This window comes from Eretmochelys imbricata, chromosome 1, assembly GCF_965152235.1.
Source record: "Eretmochelys imbricata isolate rEreImb1 chromosome 1, rEreImb1.hap1, whole genome shotgun sequence".
Classification (NCBI taxonomy): Eukaryota; Metazoa; Chordata; order Testudines; family Cheloniidae; genus Eretmochelys; species Eretmochelys imbricata.
The window spans coordinates 168,117,905-168,138,365 of NC_135572.1; the positions used below are offsets into that span (position 1 = coordinate 168,117,905).

The following is a 20,461-nucleotide window of genomic DNA, read 5'->3' on the forward strand; positions in this document are numbered from 1 at the left end:
TTTCATTATATGATTTTTACAAATAAATCCTGCTCCTACTACTCATGGAGGAAAAATACATTTGAAAACACTTGAAAAATGAACACAATTGTTTTTGGAGATACATGTTGATTAAAAGTGACAAATTTACCATGAAACTCTATGAAATGAAACAAGTATCTGTATTTAAAGACCTTTTCCTGACTGCAGCACTACAGAAATTGAAAGGAACAAGTATAGAGGCTCTAGATCGAAGTTCATCAAGATACTACATAAGCTGCTTTTGTTTGTTTAAATGTGGTGTACACTCTACATTCTTCTATGAAAAGAAAACAAATTCAAAGAAATCCTACAATATGCTACTTAAATACAGCAATAATGACTCAATAGCTCAAGTGATCCCACAATAAAAAAAATGGGAAATAAGATATGCAACATTTTGCGACTAGTTAGTTGGTTTGCATGGCTGCTTGGTGGCCTATGTGGAACATGCTTGCATTTTCAGGGAGAAAGCGCCTGCATCATAGACACTAGAAACAAGCTTCCTCATTGGCAGTCTCAAAAGAGGCACCTGGAAAAAAAGTTGAACAGCCATGGAAACGGAGCTACTATTTGAAGCCCAGAAATGGTCCCTCGGAAGTCACAAAGCAGTTTCACTTAAAAAAATTTGCATACATACATTATTACTACATACATGACGTCACTAAACATGACGTTTTTAAACTTTTTTTCACATGGCCTTGGAAAATAGCAACATTTTTCTTAGGGCTGTCAAGCGATTAAAAAAATTAATCGCAATTAATTGTGCAATTAAAAAAATTAATCGCAATTAATCACACTGTTAAACAAAAGAATACCATTTATTGAAAATTTTTGGATGTTTTTTACATTTTCAAATATATTGATTTCAATTAGAACACAGAATACAAAGTGTACAGTGGTCATTTTATAGTTATTTTTTATTACAACCTAATACAAGTACTGTAGTGCAATCTCTTTATAATGAAAGTTGAACTTACAAATGTAGAATTATGTACAAAAAAATAACTGCATTCAAAAATAAAATAATGAAAAACTTTACAACCTACAGGTCCACTCAGTCCTACTTCAGCCAATTGCTCAGACAGACAAGTTTGGTTACAATCTGCAGGAGATAATGCTTCCCATGTCTTTTTTATGTCACCTGAAAGCGAGAACAGGCATTTGCATGGGACTGTTGTAGCTGGCATTGCAAGATATTTACATGCCAGATGCGATAAAGATCCATATATCCCTTCATGCTTCAACCACTATTCCAGAAGATGTGTCCATGCTGATGACTGGTTCTGCTTGATAATGATCCAAAGCAGAGCAGAGCGAAGCATATTCATTTTCATCATTTGAGTCATATGCCACCAGCAGAAGGTTGATTTTCTTTTTTGGTGATTCAGGTTCTGCAGTTTCTGTATCGGAGTGTTGCTCTTTTACGACTTCTGAAAGCATTCTCCACACCTCGTCCCTCTCAGATTTTGGAAGGCACTTCAGATTCTTAAACCTTGGGTCGAGTGCTGTATCTAGCCTTAGAAACCTCACACTGGTACTTCTTTGCATTTTGTCAAATCTGCATGAAAGCGTTCTTTAAAATGAACACGTGCTGGGGGATCATCCAAGACTGCTATAACATGAAATACATGGCAGAATGTGGGTAAAACAGAACAGGAGACATACAATTCTCCCACAAGGAGTTCAAACACTTTTTTTTTTTTTTTTAAAACAAGCATCATCAAGCATGTCCCCTGGAATGGTGGTCGAAGCACGAAGGGGCATATGAATGTTTAGCATATCTGGCACCTAAATACCTACAACCCTGGCTACAAACATGCTATGCAAATGCCTGTTCTTACTTTCAGGTGACATTGTAAAGAAGCAGTCAGCAGTATCTCCCGTAAATCTAAACGGACTTGTCTTAGCGATTGGCTGAACAAGAAGTAGGACTGAGTGGACTTGTAGGCTCTAACATTTTACATTGTTTTGTTTTTGAGTGCAGTTATGTAAAAACAAACAAAAAACCCTTACATTTGTAAGTTTACACTTTCATGATAAAGAGATTGCACTACAGTACTTGTATGAGATGAACTGAAAAATAGTATTTCTTTTATCATTTGTATAGAGCAAATATTTTTAATAAAAAAATAAAAATATAAAGTGAGCACTGTACACTTTGTATTCTGTGTTGTAATAGAAATCAATATATTTGAATATGCAGAAAAACATCCAAAAACATTTAATAATTTTAAATGGTATTCTATTAACAGTGCAATTAATCAAGAATTATTTTTTAAATCACAGTTAATTTTTTTTTTGAGTTGATCATGTGAGTTAACTGTGATTAATAGGCAGCCCTAATTTTTATTCAATTGTTCAAAATGCCTAACATTAAAAGAGCATTCTTTTTAAGTCAACTGGCAAAATTCATCCTTAACTTCATATGCTGCTATGGAGTAATACCAGAAATACACGTTGTCTAGTATTTGATCTATATGATGGATTGAGGGATACCCAGCAATAGTGGCAATGGTAAGAGGTATTGTTTGTTTTTATAATCTTGGGGGTTGGTATACGGACAATTACTTGTAATTTTGTCATTGCATTGGCAAGGTTTGTAAGATACCTAGAGATTGAAATAGGTGTTTCAAACCTGACATGGCAAGCTGTACTTGGCACTGTAATGACTATTCCTCTCTCTAGAAAAGATGGATCCAGTTCCCTCTACAACTAATCTACCAAACCAATCAAGGTAACTTAACTTTCCTTTCCACTTCCCAGCTGATCTCTCTACTTCTGTCCTTTCCTTCACACTATTTTCTTCCCCCTTCTCTTCCCACCTCACTTTATTTGCATGTGTTCTTTTCTTCTACACCTATTTATCACTGCTGTCTCATTTCCCCACATTGCATGATCACTCTCTCTTCCTCTAATTTGTCTGTCTCAGTGTCGGATGAGCAAAGGCTCTGTACAACAAAAACAGCACGTCTCCCAATATGCGCAAGTTCATATGTTTGAACATGCAGTTTCATCAAACCAAAAAACACCAACACATTCTTTCATTACCCATTGTTATATTGATGTCACCTGACATCATTTAGTAGAAGTGTCACCCCTCCATCCCTAATGGGAAGGAAGAGGAGGGAACTACAAGAGTAAGAACGATAGTTTCCAAAATATGGCCTTGATGCCAAAATTTGTTTAGACTGACATGACTGATAATGTTAGTATTCCCACTGGGCTGAGAGATTCTGGTTGGTGGAAAAGCTTCAGATTATCAGTAAATCACTATTTAAGGGAGTACATGAATACATGATTTAAAACACAACTTTAAGACTCATAGAAGAGCTCATGCACTCCATTTTCCTACAGATATTCCTAAACTCTCAGGAGAGAACGTGTGTGGAGAAGAGGAGAGTACCCAAGGAAAACAAAGATAGCAGACATCCTAGCCTCACGACCCCTTGTTATCTGCTCTCTTCCAGCATCTAGCACAGACCAAGTTCACTCACATTCTCCAGTCCTATCTCTATGCTATATTTGTACATCCCCACCTTCTTTAGAGACAGACTCCTGATGGAACACAGACGGTCATGGTTGAATAAAGTTGTAAAGGCAAGTTGGTTGATACCAGGCTGCCCAGTTTTTTGTAGACCATTACAATCTATATTCAGCAAGTGTCAGCTAACCGCAATTAAAAGATGCTGGGGCCAGAGTATGTCACATTTAGCTGACAAGGCTGAACACAATTTGTCCAGACAGCTACATTATGGGCAAGAGTGTCACTTAAATCTAATCTTGACAACTGTGTTCAAACACATCTGAGTATTATAATGTACACAAGGTCACTGTCATTTAACTGCGGTAGAAAATCCTGCATTCAATCTACCCTGCAGCTTACAGCGCTGGTTGCACGGCTGCTAGAGAATTTTCTTAGTGCAGATACACCCATAAAGTTAAGATACTTTAATCTACCTTCATAGCCTAATGTCAGCCAGAGTTGTATTTTTCCACTGGGGGATCCTATAAGAAGTCTGTATGGTTTTGTCAACACTAGGGGTTTTTGTTTTGTTTTGGGTTGGGTTAGGAAGGGGGTAATAGTACTAATACTGGTAAAAATGCCACAACCCAGTCTGTTAGCACTCAGTACAGTGTTAGTGTTCTAGTGGGAGATTCTCCCTTCATACCCCAAAAACTAATCCAGACAACCTATCAATGAAAAATACAGAAATTATGCTCGCTATTTTTAAACAGTCACCAACATCAGTGAGGTATCAATGACACCAATAACGAGAACCAGAAACTCCCCTGCACTACACTTAACATTAAAGGAAAAGCAACAAGTCCCTTTAAAACAAGCCCCCATAAAATTGGATCTTGAGAACATAAGAACAGCCATACAGGGTCAGACCAAAGGTTCATCTATCCTAGTATCCTGTCTTCCGACAGTGGCCAATGCCACGTGCTTCACAGAGAATGAAAGAACAGGTAATCAAGTGATCCATTCCCTGTCGCCCATTCCCAGCTCCTGGCAAACAGAGGCTAGGGACACCATCCCTCCCATCCTGGCTAATAGCCACTGAGGGACCTATCCTCCATGAACTTATTGAGGTCTTGTAGAAGCAAACAGCTTCTGAAGAAAAGGAGGTAAAGTTGAGCACAGCATCCAGAATAGTTGGCTGGAAATTTTTTCCACAGCTGGAAGGGTATATCACCTCAACTGAATATCTATCACAGGCCCCCCATTTAGACAGTGAAATTACTCACTGAGGTAAATGGGGTAGGATGAGGGACAGATTCATACTCTTGATGCTGATGTTGTTTGGCTGGAAAATCTTCTGCAGGGCTGATTTTACAGCTATGTAGCCTATTATTTTACATTGTGAAGACCAACTTTGTGACACCAACCCTGCCTTGATAAAAAGTGAGGATTTTTAATAATACAGTAGAGCCTCAGAGTTATGAACACTAGAGTTACGAACTCACTAGCCAGCCACACACCTCATTTGGAACTGGAAGTATGCAATCAGGCAACAGCAGAGACCCAAAAAAAGCAAACACAGTACAGCACTGTGTTAAACGTAAACTACTAACAAAATAAAGGGAAAGTTTAAAAAAATGATGAGGTAAGAAAATTGTTTCTGTGCTTATTTCATTTAAATTAAGATTCTTACGCATTTTTCTTCTGATTAGTAAAGTTTCAAAGTTGTATAAAGCCAATGCTCAGTTGTAAACTTTTGGATGAACCACCATAATATTTTGTTCAGAGTTATGAACGTTTCAGAGATACGAACAACCTCCATTCCTGAGGTGTTCCTGAGGTTCTACTGTACATCAACTGGGAAAAATAGCAAAAACTGCATAAAAACAAAAAATTAAAAGAGTAGAAGTTTTCATGTCAGGTTTTCCACGAATATACAGCCACAGCATGGCTGTAAAGCCTGAGCAGTCTTTTTTTTTTTTTTTTAAATGTGAGAAAGACCTCAAAGTAACATTTGAGATTTTAAAAAACACACATTATTTCAGATAAAAAAACATGTAAATTAACTACTAATTATATGCAACAGTTTGCATAGGAATTGTTAAATACATAGGTCCCCTTGTTTCCAGTTTTTATTTTATTTTTTCCCAGTAATTTATCAGTGTTTATTACCATCACAACAAAAACAGGTGAAAATAAGCGCAAAAAATTATTAATTTTTCTGGGTAAATATCGAGGTTTATTTTGGTGGATGGAAATACAGGGGGACAGTATGCAGTAGATGAATGGAATTCAGCGCATTAATCAGTGTGGTTTGCTGCAGAACTAAAACAGAACTCAAAACACAATGCCACCTCTGAGTTAAAGAAAACAATACATCTCTAATCCCCAAATAAAACTTCTCATTTGAATAACCGGCTTACTGTTATAGACTTAACTATTAGCCTATATTTATATTTAATAACTGGGCGACACCATTTGCAGCACACACCCTCAACTTCATCCTTTTTTCCTATTTTGTTTCTTTTTAAACTTTCGAATACTTTCTTGTGTTCTGAAACATATTCTGATACAGATTTCTGTTTTCTTTCCATTTTAGTGTGTCAAATCTTTAAACATCATCTGCTAACAGCTTGAAATGTGTACGCGGTCAGCATGAGATTCATCAGTACGTTTAGATGCACACACACTTTGGCGCTTGCATGCATGCCTGTTTGTTTATTATGTACATCTTCTAGACTAATACATAGCCTTACTTCAACAGGCAGCTTTTCATATACACACAGATTAATGTATTATCATAATACATAGTATCTCATGTAATGTATTTTCTGAATAAAACTAGTTATTTTTTATATATTTGAATGATACAAACGTAAGGTAAAAATTGGAAAAAACTCAATACTTTTTGTAAAATCCAGGAATTTTTCAGTAAAAATTGGTTTAAACTGAAAATGAAGGGGCTTAGAAATATATAATTTAATTAATGTAATGTAATTTAAGTTAATCATTAAATTCCATTCTACCTGAAGAGTCATACCACACCAAAATGTACGCATCATTAAGTGTGAAAAGCAAATAAAGTAAATTAGGATTCCATGCGTCTGTGTTCTTAACTCATCCCATTGATTCCAGATATTGTAGTGCAGAGATACAAATGGTGGGTGTCTCACAGTATTCAAGTAATTTCCTTGTATACAGTACCCAAAGGTCACAAAGGCACAGCAAGGAACTAGGAATACGATGGCAAGCTAAAAAAAAGTGAAATGCAAAACTGAAAACAGATAAGATTTCATTGCTAGGATGAAAGCTCACGCAAAGCTAGTTGTGTCTATAGAAGATGGTAGAGTAGATACATACAGCATAAGTTATAAAGCAGTTTTTTAAATTGCTTTTTCCACCCTCCCAAATGAAATCCTTATGCACTCACTCTGCCTGCTTCACCAAACGTAACCAAGAATGAGACAATATATACACCAGAAATCAAAACCAAGGTTTTTCTAGATATTAATCCATTCCAAGATCTATCTAGTCCAGTTAAAATATCCCCTTCTTCATACTAGAGGACCAAAAAGCCTATTATGCATACGCAGAAAAGGATAGTCTCCACCCAATGACTAAACTACACGTAAGATGATTTCAAACCTCTCCCCACTTATATGTTTAAAGTCAGCAGTGAGCTGCCAGCACTGGTCTATCACAATGTTTAAGTTTGGTCCCTTCAGTTCGTGTTAGTTTGTTTAAACAATTCAGGTGCCTTCAAATCAAAATTTGAAATAAGCACTTTTTATCTAACTGATTTTTTAATTTGCTACTGACAAGCTACTCCTTTAAAGAACTCAAAATAAAGTAAGTTCTTATTTCCATTTTTTAAATTATTTTTAAGCATGAAATCCAGATTTTGAAATATTTTAGATGCATACAATACAGGAAATTGCACATCGTATTTCAAAGTTTTCAGGAAAGGACAGTTTCATTTCTTTTAAAATTGCTGTAGTTAGTGAAATGCTTCCTCGTCAAGTCTAAATAATGGCATATAAGAAACAAAAGGGAAAAAAATTACAGCACCACAAATGCTCATGGAAAAAAAAAAACTGTCAAAACACAATACACAGATAAAGCATAGTTTAGAGAAGTAAAGACAAAGATCAAAAGGATGGCTATCTTATTGTGGTTTTTTAACTGAGAAATTAGGGTGCTTCCCTCAGCACAGCCTTTAAATGTCCGTCTAATAAATCATCTATTCTTCTCTAATGTTGGGGCTCACACACATGATTAGAGACCATATAGCTGTACTACCACGTCCTCATGTCCGCACATGCACCTGCAGACCCACCATATTCTCTCTCATATGCTAGACCCAAAGATGGCAGTTTTCAGAAGAGATGTTAGGATTATATCTTGGTTTAGTAGCCAAGGATATTTAAGAATTGCCCTTCCCTGAAAAGGGATCATCTGGGGAGCATAACCAGCTCCACAGTAGACTTTTAAAAGGTAATGAGTTAGCAGGCACTAGTGCACATATGAGTTGCTAGGTTTAGTCTTCTTCAGGGAAAACAAAGCAAACCTTTTTTTAATTTTGATATTTATGGTATATCTGTCTCTTAAGAGAAATACATAGGGTTATTAAGTTTTTCTACTTCGTGACAGTCTTAGACGTGTCCCCCGCAACAATCCATAAATGAGCAAGCAAAGCACAAACAGCAGCCAAATAGAATGGTCAGCGCTGACAGTTTATTTCATTATTTCAAAAGTGAACTTTTAAAGTCCAAATCACATTGCCCCTTCAAAGAATAAAAAGCTAGCAGCTTATTTTAAAACTAATACTTGAGTAAAACACTAGAAATTAGGCAGCTGATAACTTGTAAGAGAACCTCAAATATCAACATATTACTGTAAAATTAACACATAGCCAATTAAAATAATTTACACCAGATTAAGTGGCCAAATGCACCAGATAAGAAGAAACAGAGTATGCAGGTATTCCCTTGCGACACTTTTACAGTTAGGTCAGCAAAAAATTTCCCTATGAGATAAACATGCCCTTCCCCTCCGCCCAAGTAAAAAGAAACAGATGCAGTGTGACAACTCACTACTAAATTAATATGAAACTTCCATCATGTCCGAGTTATAAAATGAAACACTGTCTTCAGTGCTATAACAGTATCAAAGGCCCTTAGGCCACAAATTTTACATAACTTTAAAGTTGTACATTTTTTGGGAAATATGGTCCTGTGTACATACGTTATTTCACCTTCCCAGCATATTTTGATACTCTACTACAAGTATCAAAAATATTTTTGGTTCCTTTAAGTGCAATTCTACTCTGAAAAGTGAGAAAATATTAATCTGAGGTCCATGTTTTCTTTCATGGATTTCCAGATCAAAATATTTAGCTTGCAAGTAAAAATATTTTCCGTCTTAACCACCAGCCTTACAAGATTATCTCGCGTTCTCAAAGTCCAGCTTGGTTGTTTCCTTCTTGTTCGTCACCACCAGCATAAAGATTCTGCAGAGTAAATTAGATCTCAGTGACATCTGTGCAATCCCAATGCTTTCAGTGGATCTGTACAAGTGTAACTTGAACTGAGTAAATCTCTCTATAAGGATACACAAGAATGCACACTATTTTAACAGTGTTGGCACTGCACTGTCAACATAAGTAAAAAGCAACACACAATAATTTCTCTTTCTAAGGTAAACAGATATTGCCAAATACATACAATGGAAGGATCTGAGTAAGAAGGTGGGTTAAAAAAAAAAAACAAAACCACACAACAACAACAGCAGCCACCTCTAGTCATTTTTCAGGGTAGAAAAATCCTATGATCTGTAGAAGAATTGTGTGTTTCTGGTATTCTTATTAAAACAAATAATTCATCAGTTTAAAGTTTTACGCATCTGTGTTATAATTATATTACATTGGAATGCTTTAAATAAAGTTACATTTTAAGAACAGAACAGGTTAGTGGTAAGAGAGAACAGAAGTTACAGGTGCCTGCAATTCTTGTTGTAACAAAAATATATCACTGGAGTCCTAGGACAAGTCTACATTAGAAGTGATTTGCCAATATAGCTCCTAATGTAGACACAATGCACCAACAAAAGTGAACTTTTGCAGATATAGCTTATTCTAACCACTCCTCCCCACCCAGCCCCACCAAGCAAAATAAATTATACTGGCCAACATATTTTTGACCCTCCTAGGTACTGGTAGGTTTGTCTCACATGCAGAGCAACATTAAGTACCAAAAAAACCCTTTACATTCCATGGCCAATTCCTTGATGAATGGAAGATGAAAGTGTTCCCCAAAACAGATTAAAAGCATGCGTACATTCATCAGGATAAGCAAAAAAAACCCTTAAAAATCTCCCAGATTCTGAAAAAAGGTGGGTAACAAGCGAGAGTTCAGCAACATCTCACAGTACTCAAGTAATTTCCTTTTCTTTAAGGCTATTGTGTTATTGTTTCTTATTCTTGAATGGGTTTTATTTATTTGCTTTTTTAACGGAAATGTGTCAGCACTGTGAAAGACAACAATAGTGGTGCATTGATTATATATGGGACGGACACATACACACAGCTAGAGAACAGACTCCACAAGACACTCAACCTAAATACAGATTTAAGGGGGAAATAAGGTTTTATAAATGTAGAGAAAGATGACCACATGGCTGCTGCAAGACTCCTGTACTGAAACAGATTTAAGGCTAGCAGTTGTACTGTATGCAAGAATGGACTGAGTGCTGTAAGGATATGCAAGTCACAGGCCTGCCAAGTTATAATTATGAGAAATCATACCATCACTGAGACATGGCTCTTCTGGTCATAGTTATGTTTCTCTAATGTATATATATAAAAAACTTGGGTGGACTTCCTGACGGGCCTTGTCTATTCAATATAAAAACATAAGGACCTTTTGTCATTAAATTTATGGATAAAGGTCTCTTGGGATGTGGACATGAGTGAAGGAAAAATGTTGCCATGACTGGCTCATTTAAAGTCCATCACCACCTTTGTAATTCATGTATTACATTGATTGCACCACTTTATACCTGCAGAAATTGGCACAAGCCTTAAGTTGAACACTCAGGGGTATCATTAGAACTAAGAAAAGAAACGTCCAAGTAAGTAACTTGGGCTCAAAAGATATGATGTGGTTCAAAAGGAGCTTTCATCAGCACCACATGAACATCCTGTGCCAAAGAAGATGTAAATTTTATGGTGGGGGGAAATACATCCATCTGAACCTGACAAGAAGGTGCAGAGAAACTACTTTACCATATTCATTATAGGGCAAGATAACTAGTAAATGAGTATAAAGGAAGTCAGTTTCAAAGCAAGCCTCAAACAAATACAAGAGTCCAGCAATATTCTGTATGAGGTATTTTAAAGGATCTCTGTCAGTCTCTTCATAGCAAAAATACCCTTTCTACATCAAGTCTTCCTAGCAGAGCATCTCAAGAAATCAGAACTTGAGACACCGTGATTCAGTTCTCATGAATCAGAGAATTATACTGGATTAGAAAAGGTGGTGTTGTAGTGATATGATCAGACTCATTCTGATCATCTTTTTAAAAAACAAAAGAACCTGAGCCTTGTGTACTCTACAACGGCTCAATTTAGTATTAAATCAATTTCTCAGTAAAGAGTTGTGCCTCAGAAAAAACTTTCTAGCTCTTATGGCAGCAAAGAAAGCCCTGAAATTGTTAGCATGTACTGATCTGGTGCAATACTAGAGTCTACAGACAACCTGAAACACAACAGGCAAGAGGTCTGAATGATACATGTAATTATGTAAGTTTCTAACCTAAAAAAAAACCAGTTCAAATGTCACTGCTGTTCACTATTTCACTGCTGGACATTTTAATAGAAACATCCAACAAGTGTGCTTACCCCACAATCCTTAACTGCCTCCCACACCTCCAAACTGCCCTCTATTCAACTGCCCTCTATTCAACTGCCAGCACCTCCAGCTTCTCCATTTGTGTTGTCCATATAAAAAAAGCTTTGACACAAACACCGGAAGTATAGAGAAATCATAAGATCAATTTCATATACTACCATAATAGACATGAGAGACTATGGGTTCCTTTATTTAATTTACTTAAATATTAAAAACCTACTTTTTATAGTTTAAATGAAGCAGCTGCAGAATTTCCCATGTACTGCACCAGTCTTTCAGAACACTGGAATCTTGCCATAGAATTTAGGTCTAGGTTGCCAAGTAGTCTGAGACCTTAGCTCAGTGGTTCTCAAACTTTTGTACTGGCAACACCTTTCACATAGCAAGCCTCTGAGTGCGATCCCCCCCTTATAAATTAAAAACACTTATATATTTAACACCATTATAAATGCTGGAGGCAAAGCGGGGTTTGGGGTGAAGGCTGACACACCCTCCCCCATAATAACCTTATGACGCCGTACGGGGTCCCAACCCCCAGTTTGAGAACCCCTGCCTTAGGTAATACCAACTCCAACAGACTATATTTGTCTTTACTAGTATAGGATTAGTATGATACCTCTAGACATTTCATCAACTTTCCCAGCTCTAACCAGGACACTTACTATCTTCACAGGACCTAGCAGGGAAAGCACATGCAAGCTTCCTTCACCAATGTATGGAGAAGGCTCAACTTGCCAGAACAATGTTTTCTTGGCACCAAGAGCAGCTTCTTGTTTAACCAAATGGTAAATAAACACACTTCTGAGGTCCCCAAATGGAGGAAGATCTGATCCACCATTCTCAGACTCAGGTATCAGTTACAGGTGTGTTTTCCACCAGTCAGCTAACTCTGTATGCATGTTTTCCTTTACTTCTAAATCTGGGGCCAACAGACATTTCCCCCTTAAGACAAGCTCCATCCTCCCACCTGCAGAACTTTGCAACACAGCAAGCATGAGACTTTTACTTCACAATTTGTGTAGAACATGGTGACAATTATCCATTTCAATTAGTACCACATTTGGGATATTAATCTTTTGTGATAAGCAAGTCTCACCTTCTGAACATTATGTCCAGTTAACCTCTTCAGGAACCCTGCATGAACTGCATAACTAAGACAGAATGACTCTCTAGTAACTGCAATCTGATCTGATTTAGAGGTCTTGAAGCAGTTTAAGTTGTCCACTGTGCCACAAAGACAGTGAAGCTGTCATTTATCACTTGGATAGACAGAGTGTGGGACTTGAAGCCATTAGTAGCTGCTAATACAGACAAAGGTGGTCTGCATCACTCTGCATGTAATGTGTGTGCCTTAATAAAAAGTTTTAAGTTCTTAAATAGTTAAAGGACAATGTGGTCATCAGATAGGGCACTAGATCAGGAGACAAGAAATCTGGGTTCCCATTTTTGACTCGGACATTGAGCTGCTATTCAACCTTAAGAAAGTCACTGTACCTCTCTCAATTTCCTCATCTGCAAAAGAGGAATGATACTTAGACTTTTATTTTTTAAAAAAAAAAAGCTTTGAAATATATAGATGAAAAGAACTAAAGGTATTTACTACTATTCAGAGAACCAGTGTGGCCACTTGGCAGTTCAGCAAGACGTTAGCAGTAGATTTTAAACAACAGTTTATATCTATGCCCCTTCCCCCAACTCCCTCTCCTTTTATGGATACAGAGTTATGTTTCAGATGAATGGTTGCAGTAGTTAAGAGTTGCTGATTCATTATGTTATGCTGACAAGGCATGAACAAGCATTCTATCTGTTTTTGTTCATCTTTACTTTGCAAACATTTTTAAAGGAACCAGGATGATTTTTAAACAAAGAAATTAAGATAGTATTAATTTTATTTCCCAACATAAAGCAAAAGAAGCAGTTACCTCACTCATAAATTAAGAACAAAAGTGTATTCTTTAAGTCACTAGTCAAAACATCTGGCACAATACTAACATTATACTTTCAATATAATTAAGAGCTTATTAGGTCATCTAGTGTGTCCCTATGCCGACCCATGATTCTTATCACAGTATTATTTTGAGCTTTGCTGAATCCAAATTAAGTAGTCAGGGGCCAGCAAAACCATTTTTTTTTTGTCTTAAAAAAATCCATGAGATTTTGAAAACAGACTTACAATTGTTTTGGTTTGCCTTCTGTTTTGTTTTGGTTTTTTAAAACTTTTAGGGTTCACCTTGTCCAGGTTTTCTTGGAAGTTATGTGAGCTAAGAGTAAGTGGTAAGACTCTGGAAGCTGGAGCTTTAAGAAAAAACACTAAAATCAGGTAAGTTTTCAGCAATGAATAATGCAGTTCACATATTATTTCCCCTACACTAGAGCTACACTAAAGTAGAATATTCTAAAGCTAGAAACTGTTTCCATGACTCAACCTAATTCTTCCTTATCTTAGAGCATGTTTGATTCATTACCCAACATTCACTGTTTGGGTCAGAGTCAGTAATAGCCTTATTAAACTTTTCTGGGTAGTAGTTTCAATTTTAAACATTTTTAAGGTTGGGCATGGGATTTAGAAGTCCCCACTCCTACCTTCCATCCACCACAAATTCTCACCCCAATAGCATTCAAAAGAAATTCTTGTGAAAAACAGTGCAATTATAGAGATACCTATTGTGGGCATAGCCCACATTTCAAGAAGAACATAAAGCACTGAGACAGTTTGACTTTCTAAAAGAGAATTGGAATGGACCACAATAAGTCAATTTAGTGTAAGAGTGAAATTGTTGTAACATGACTTATGTTAAATCCATGAAGCAGGTCACATGGTCATACGGTTGGGTCTTCTAAACCTCTACCCATCTTCAGACACCATTACTTTACACTCAAAGTGTCGTCTCACATTTGAGACAAGTTCCAAGATAAAAATTCACATTTATGAACACTCCCAGGGTTAGAGAAAAGAAATATTCTTAAATAGTGAACCAGAAAATGTGTGTAAAAATTTAAGAGAGTTTACTGTCAGCTCCTGCTTTATTTAAAAGGTAAAATCCTTCATCTTTCCCCTCATGACCTAGAAGCTTTGCAAAATTATTCCCTCCTAAAAATGTGAATTGTTTCATATATTTTAGATTTAAATCATTTCATTTCTTAATTCAAGAATTTCTTAATTCTTTAACATTTTTTAAGTATGGAAAATGACATACAATGGCTTTAAACATAGCCCTAAGGATTTTGTTAGTTGATTAGTACTGGGGAAGCTGCTTGAGTACATACACAGGTGTATAAAACGCATTTAATAAAACAGAACTAACTGTGCAGAACTCTTATATATTACTTACTAATCTGAGACAGAGCCAAGAATCATCCTGAAGGATTTAACAGAAGCAGTTACATTCGAGAAACAATTTTAAAATATTTGATCAAAAAATCTAACCGTGCCCAGTTGAAAAAGCTTTTCAAATAAACATTTGCAAAACTGAAATAAGTTTTCAGAAAGTAGACTGAATAAAAAGTTTAAAAGTAAAATTTTGAAGATTTCACCTCAGTGAGGACAGAGGCATAAATAAATTTGACTAGAATGTGCAGGACATAGGGAAGGGAAGATAGTCTTGTGGTTAGGCACAGGACAGCTACTCTGAAGACTTGGCTTCAATTTGCAGCTTAGCCACCCAGACTCCATGTGCGACCTCAGGCAAGTCAGTCTCTCTGCACCTCAGTCTCCACATAGAAAATATGGATGAAACTTTCCTACCTCATACGAGGGCTGTGTGGAAAAGAGTCATTAATGTTTGAAAAGCTCTCAGATATTGTGACCTATGTACCTAACACAGGTAAATACACATATATACGGATATACCATCCAAGATCTGCTCATAAAGAAACGACCCCATGGAAAAGGAAAACAGGTCTGGTTTTCAATTGTGTTGTCTTAACATGACTGAAAAGATGTCAATACTCAACAAGATGCCGACTAACATACAAAGACATGTTAGCAGGCCACGTGATAGCCTAAGCTTCCCCTAGCGTATGTCTTCATAGAGATTATTCAAGTTATCTGTGCTCAAGTTACTCATGGCAAGTTGGGTGTGTATTCCCTAGCAAAAGGGGTAATGTTAACTCATGTCAGCTAACATGCAGTAACTAACACAAGGTAAGGAATACTTGTGGCACCTTAGAGACTAACCAATTTATTTGAGCATAAGCTTTCGTGAGCTACAGCTCACTTCATCGGATACAACTGTAGCTCACCAAAGCTTATGCTCAAATAAATTGGTTAGTCTCTAAGGTGCCACACGTACTCCTTTTCTTTTTGCGGATACAGACTAACATGTCTGCTACTCTGAAACCTAACACAAGGTAAAATCCTAGTGAAAACAAAGCAATTTGTCATAGTCACACAAGTTAGCTGGTTGAAGTAAACCCTAGGTTCTCCCACGGAACCGTGGCCTGCTAACTCACATGAAAACTAAAAACTACTTTGTGTCACCTAACATGCATTCAGAACAAGCCTTTTCCTAATGAAGATGAGGCCTTAGCCTAGATGGAGTGAGTGGTCACAATGTAAAACAATATTAAAGTTGTATCCACAGTGGCAGCGCACTCATTTGTGTGTGGCACTAGATTTCTGGGGGCACATCCCATGGTTCTTAGTGCTGTAGTAAATTGGGCCACTATCAATTTTTTCTTGTCGGTATTTTCTGGGCACAGGGTGGGAGATGAGGAAGGCACTGGAGGACTACCAGCACTTCAGTGGTGTTAACACACTCTGTAGGGTGGATGCAAACTAACAGCTGACAAGTTGCCATCATTCAAGTTTTAGCCTATTCTCCCCTCCTCAGCCAATCAACTCAAGTTAAAAACACCAGAGCACCTGAGTTAAGGGTAATCATGTGTGGCCAAAACTTGCAGTAACTGCAGCAAATACAGGCCCAAAACCAGGAGTCCTTGTGGCACCTTAGAGACTAACACATTTATTTGGGCATAAGCTTTCGTGAGCTAAAACCCACTTCATCAGATGCATGGAGTGGAACATACAGTAGAGAGGTATAAATACACAGGGGGGTGAGTGCTAATGAGCCAATTCAATTAAGGTGGAAGTGGACTATTCTCAACAGTTGACAAGAAGGGGTGGAAATCACTTTTGTAGTGCTAATGAGGATAATGTAAACAAGGTAGCCCAACAGCTACAGATTAAAAAAACCAAGCAATGAAACTAAAATTCTCGTAAACAACTAAGAGGCCTGTCCATACAAACTCCTAGCTAGCATGCCCCACACATTGGGACAGGTTGGTGCAGGGTGTACCAAAAAGTGTGTGGGGGGGGGCGGGGGGCTTATGTGAACATAAATTTCCCAAATTTACATAACAGGAAAGAAGAATTCTGCCTATTTGATCTATATTTCTCAGATTATAATTTCACTAATTTTGGAATAAGATTACTTGGGACTCGATCCTATCATGCATGTATGAAAATACCCCTTTCACACCCACAATGGTAGTGTCATGTTAGATTGGGTAATAAAATGTGAGGACAAGTTTTTACATTGGGTGATTCCAACAGCAGCAAATGATAAGGGCAACAATCTACCACATGCTGACCCCAATAGCCACAAGCAACTTCTGATACTTTATACTAAAACCAAATTGACATAGCCTAAAAATCCCCATTATGAAACACCTGAAACTGTTTAGCATCAGACAATGTATTACCTAGGTCCCCAATCTTGCAAACACTCAAATACATGACTAGTCCCAATGAATTCAGTAAAATTACTTACATACACAACGGTTTGCAGGATTGGAGCCTAGAAATTTAAACACATACAGTTTAAAACAACATTAAGATTGACAAACCCACAAAAGCATGAAAATTTATATTGAAATTCCCTTAGAACACTTAATTCATACCCATGTTTGTTTTTGACTACAGCAATGATTTTGAACAGACAACTACAGCATTACTTCAGAGTTCAGGGGAGCAAAATCACTTAGGGTACGCTGCAAAGAAATCCATTGTACTGAGTTGCAGCGCCTGGGTGAGTTGACTCCAGCTGCTGGGGCTCACCTTGCAGGGCTAAAAGTAGCATTTTTCAAATAATCTGGATGTAAACTAGATATGTTTTTTTTTTTTCTTTTCAATGATTTGTGAAGCTGACCAAGATGAGAAAAGTACCTACTGTTCCTGTTCTAAATCCCAGCTTAATTAAATGTGGTAATTTACCACGATGTTGAGATGCAAACCTAAGCTTTCCCTAAGTTTGGGGATGTTTGGACCCAGGGTTCCACAGAGTTTCATTAAAATTCAGTGGGATTTGGGCACCTACCTCCTTTAGTCTCCTTTTGAAAATTTCAGTGTTTAAATACTATCATGTGGTTTGGCAAAGGCAGGAACACAAGCAAAGAAGAAGTAAGCAGAAAAGTTAGCCTGACTTCACAAATGAGGCTTATACAATTAAAAAAGCCGAAAGTGGAATCACATGAAATAACATAAGCTCCTTCAAGAAAGGAACAGAGTAATATCACAAGTAGACAGAGGTAGCAACTAATACAGTACTAGATGGAACTTGAGGAAGGGAATAGCTGAGTAGCAGTTCAAACTGAATTTCCTTATGCAAATAAAATATACTAGTATATACTGATAAAATCTGCAGCAGCAGCAAAAATGTTATACATGAAAGTTATCATCCTGGCTTATGCTTACCCAGCTATGTCTTCAGTTCAGAAGGGATATAACTATAGGGTCACTGGTATTTCCTAGTTTTATAATGGCAGGTGTTAACGTTCCGTATTAATTTGAAATTACTACAATATTATGGTGTGAAAAATGCCAATACATGTCCTCTAAATGCTAATTTAACAGTGAAATTGGTGATGATTCCTCCATAATTCTAGTTTTCAATTTTATTTTACATTGCCCTTCATATCATAGGCATCTCACAGTACAGATAAAATGTACATCTCCCCAGGAAAGTCTAAAATGAATCCTCCCGGGCCACTACAATTGATGACAGATACTGTAGTGCTCAGATTTAGGATTTGTATAAGATATTTTACCATCAAAACCAAATAGTTGATCCCAAATTAGCAACATTGAGGGGCTCCTTCGTTTTAAAGAGGACGGACATTCCCAAGCGTTTGGGGGCGTATGATGTGCCTGGAGCACACAGGCGTGCGGACACGCAGAAGGGAGAAGATGAATAATTAGATGCCAGATGCTGCGAGAGAGCAAGCAGCGTGCTGACCGCGCCAAAGCCAGCGGCTGGTATCTGCCCGAGTTCAGCGGGAAAGCCTGAAGACACGGTGCCGTGGGGGCGGGGAAGAGGGGGCGGCTTCTATTTACCTTTCCCGAGACGGGCCCCGACGGCTGCGCAGAGCAGCCCATTCCGCCCAGCTAACAAGCAACAGCTCGGCCCCAAACGGTTCCACCGCCCCCACCCGCACCCGCCTTACCTGCCCGGGCAACCCCTGATCGGGGCAGCCACGGGCAGAGCAGGCCAGCGCTGGGGCGGCTGTCCCGGCGCCCGGCCCGCAGCTCTGCCTGGGTGCCAGGGGAAGACACGGTCCCTCCCACCTCCGCTCTGCCCGCCGAGCTCCCCTCCAGCCCCAGCGAGCAGGGGCGCGGATTCTGCCCGCGGGCAGGCAGGGGAAGCCGGCTGGGGCCGCCCCCAGCGGATCTCAAAGCGCTGCGCAGGGCGGCGTGACCTGGGGTCCCCGAGCGACAGCGCGCGCTCCCGCCTGCCCCGCCCCGCGCGCACGGGGGTCACCCGCCCCGCACCCAGCGAGTGACCGCCGCCCCCACCCGCCACCGCGCGCGCGCGTGGGGCACCGGCGCTCACTGCCTCTGCGCGAGCCGAGCAGCAGCACCAACCTCCTCCGCGGCCACCCACGGGCGCGCCGCAGCTGGCTCACCGCAGCACCCCCCACCCTGCTCTTCTGCCGCCCGACGCCGGTCTCCGCAAGCCCCGTCACCCTCGGCTGGCCGGACAGGGGCTTCCTCCTGAGTGCCTGACTAGGCTACCCCCAACCCGCGGCGATAAGAATCAGGTGACTCGCAACAACATTCTCCAGCCTTCCTCCTCCACCCCCCCATTCGCCGCCCGCTGATTGGACGCAGCGGGCCCGGTTGACGCTCTGACGCCTACGTCGGCTCCAGCGCGCTTGCGCCTCGAGAACAACACCTTCGCCTTCCTTCTGCGCTGGGGCGGCTGGGCCTCCGGGAGGCGCGAGCGTGGCCGTTGGGCTTTGGAACGTTCGGCTTCCCGCCCCCGGAACGGGGCATGGTGGGGGAGCAGCGAGCCCTGGGGGAGGGGCGGGGGCTGTCTCAGGGGGTGTCAAATCCAGGGTTCAGCGCCACACGCCGCTCTCCTAAAGCCACTGCCCCATCCAAGGCCTCATGGCTCTCTGTGCCCGTCACCCTGGAGAGCTGGCACAGCCCCCTGCTTACCCACGCGTGGACCCCCCACCCAACAGTGTAGGGTTGCCAGTGCCGCCTGTCCTGATTTTCCCAGGCGTGTCCCTTTTGTGGGGTAACTGTTCTGGGAAACCTGAAAAGGGGCCCAGTACACGTTGTCAGCTGGCCAGTTTTGTGGGTTGGTTCATTCCGGCATCGCTGTACCTCAGAGGGGTCAGGGTGGCACCATCCTCCCCAGCCCCAGGCAGAGGGCAACAATTCTCTTGCATGGCAACTTGAAATGTGGTTTTGTTTCACATTGAAACAGACAAAACCCCACAAGCTTTTCAGTGGTTTTGAGGAAATAAAATCGTGTTGAAATCATAGAAATGTAGGGCTGGAAGCGACCTTGGGAGGTCCCCAACTTCAGCCCCTTGCACTGAGGCAGGACCAAGTAAATCTAGACCCTTCCTGACAGGTGGTTATCCAACCTGTTCTTAAAAATAGGGCTTCCACAATTTCCCTCCAATGCCTTTTTCAGAGCTTAACTATCCTTATAATTAGAAAGTTTTTCCTAATGTCTAACCTAAATATCCCTTGCTGAAGATTAAGCCCACCTTCAGTGAATATGGAGAACAATTGATCACAGTCCCCTTTATAACAGCCCTAAATATATTTGAAGATGAT

At 39.5% G+C, this 20,461-nt stretch overlaps 1 protein-coding gene across 10 annotated transcripts in view; it reads right to left on the reverse strand.

Annotated features, from left to right (window-relative positions):
* The window catches only part of BACH1 (BTB domain and CNC homolog 1), a 43,798-nt gene extending 24,381 nt beyond the window's left edge, over window positions 1-19,417 (reverse strand). The window contains exons 1-4 of one of the 10 annotated variants that reach the window (XM_077819491.1): window positions 19,253-19,412; window positions 17,163-17,189; window positions 13,565-13,686; window positions 8,923-8,993 (exon numbers count right to left, since the gene is read on the reverse strand). The gene's annotated coding sequence lies outside the window, so the exon portion shown is untranslated. Of the gene's footprint in view, window positions 1-8,922; window positions 9,085-13,564; window positions 13,687-17,162; window positions 17,190-19,252 lie in introns of all 10 variants that reach the window. The other 9 variants (XM_077819455.1, XM_077819501.1, XM_077819472.1 and 6 more) reach the window with 9 other exon arrangements.
* Window positions 19,418-20,461: the final 1,044 nt, after the last annotated feature.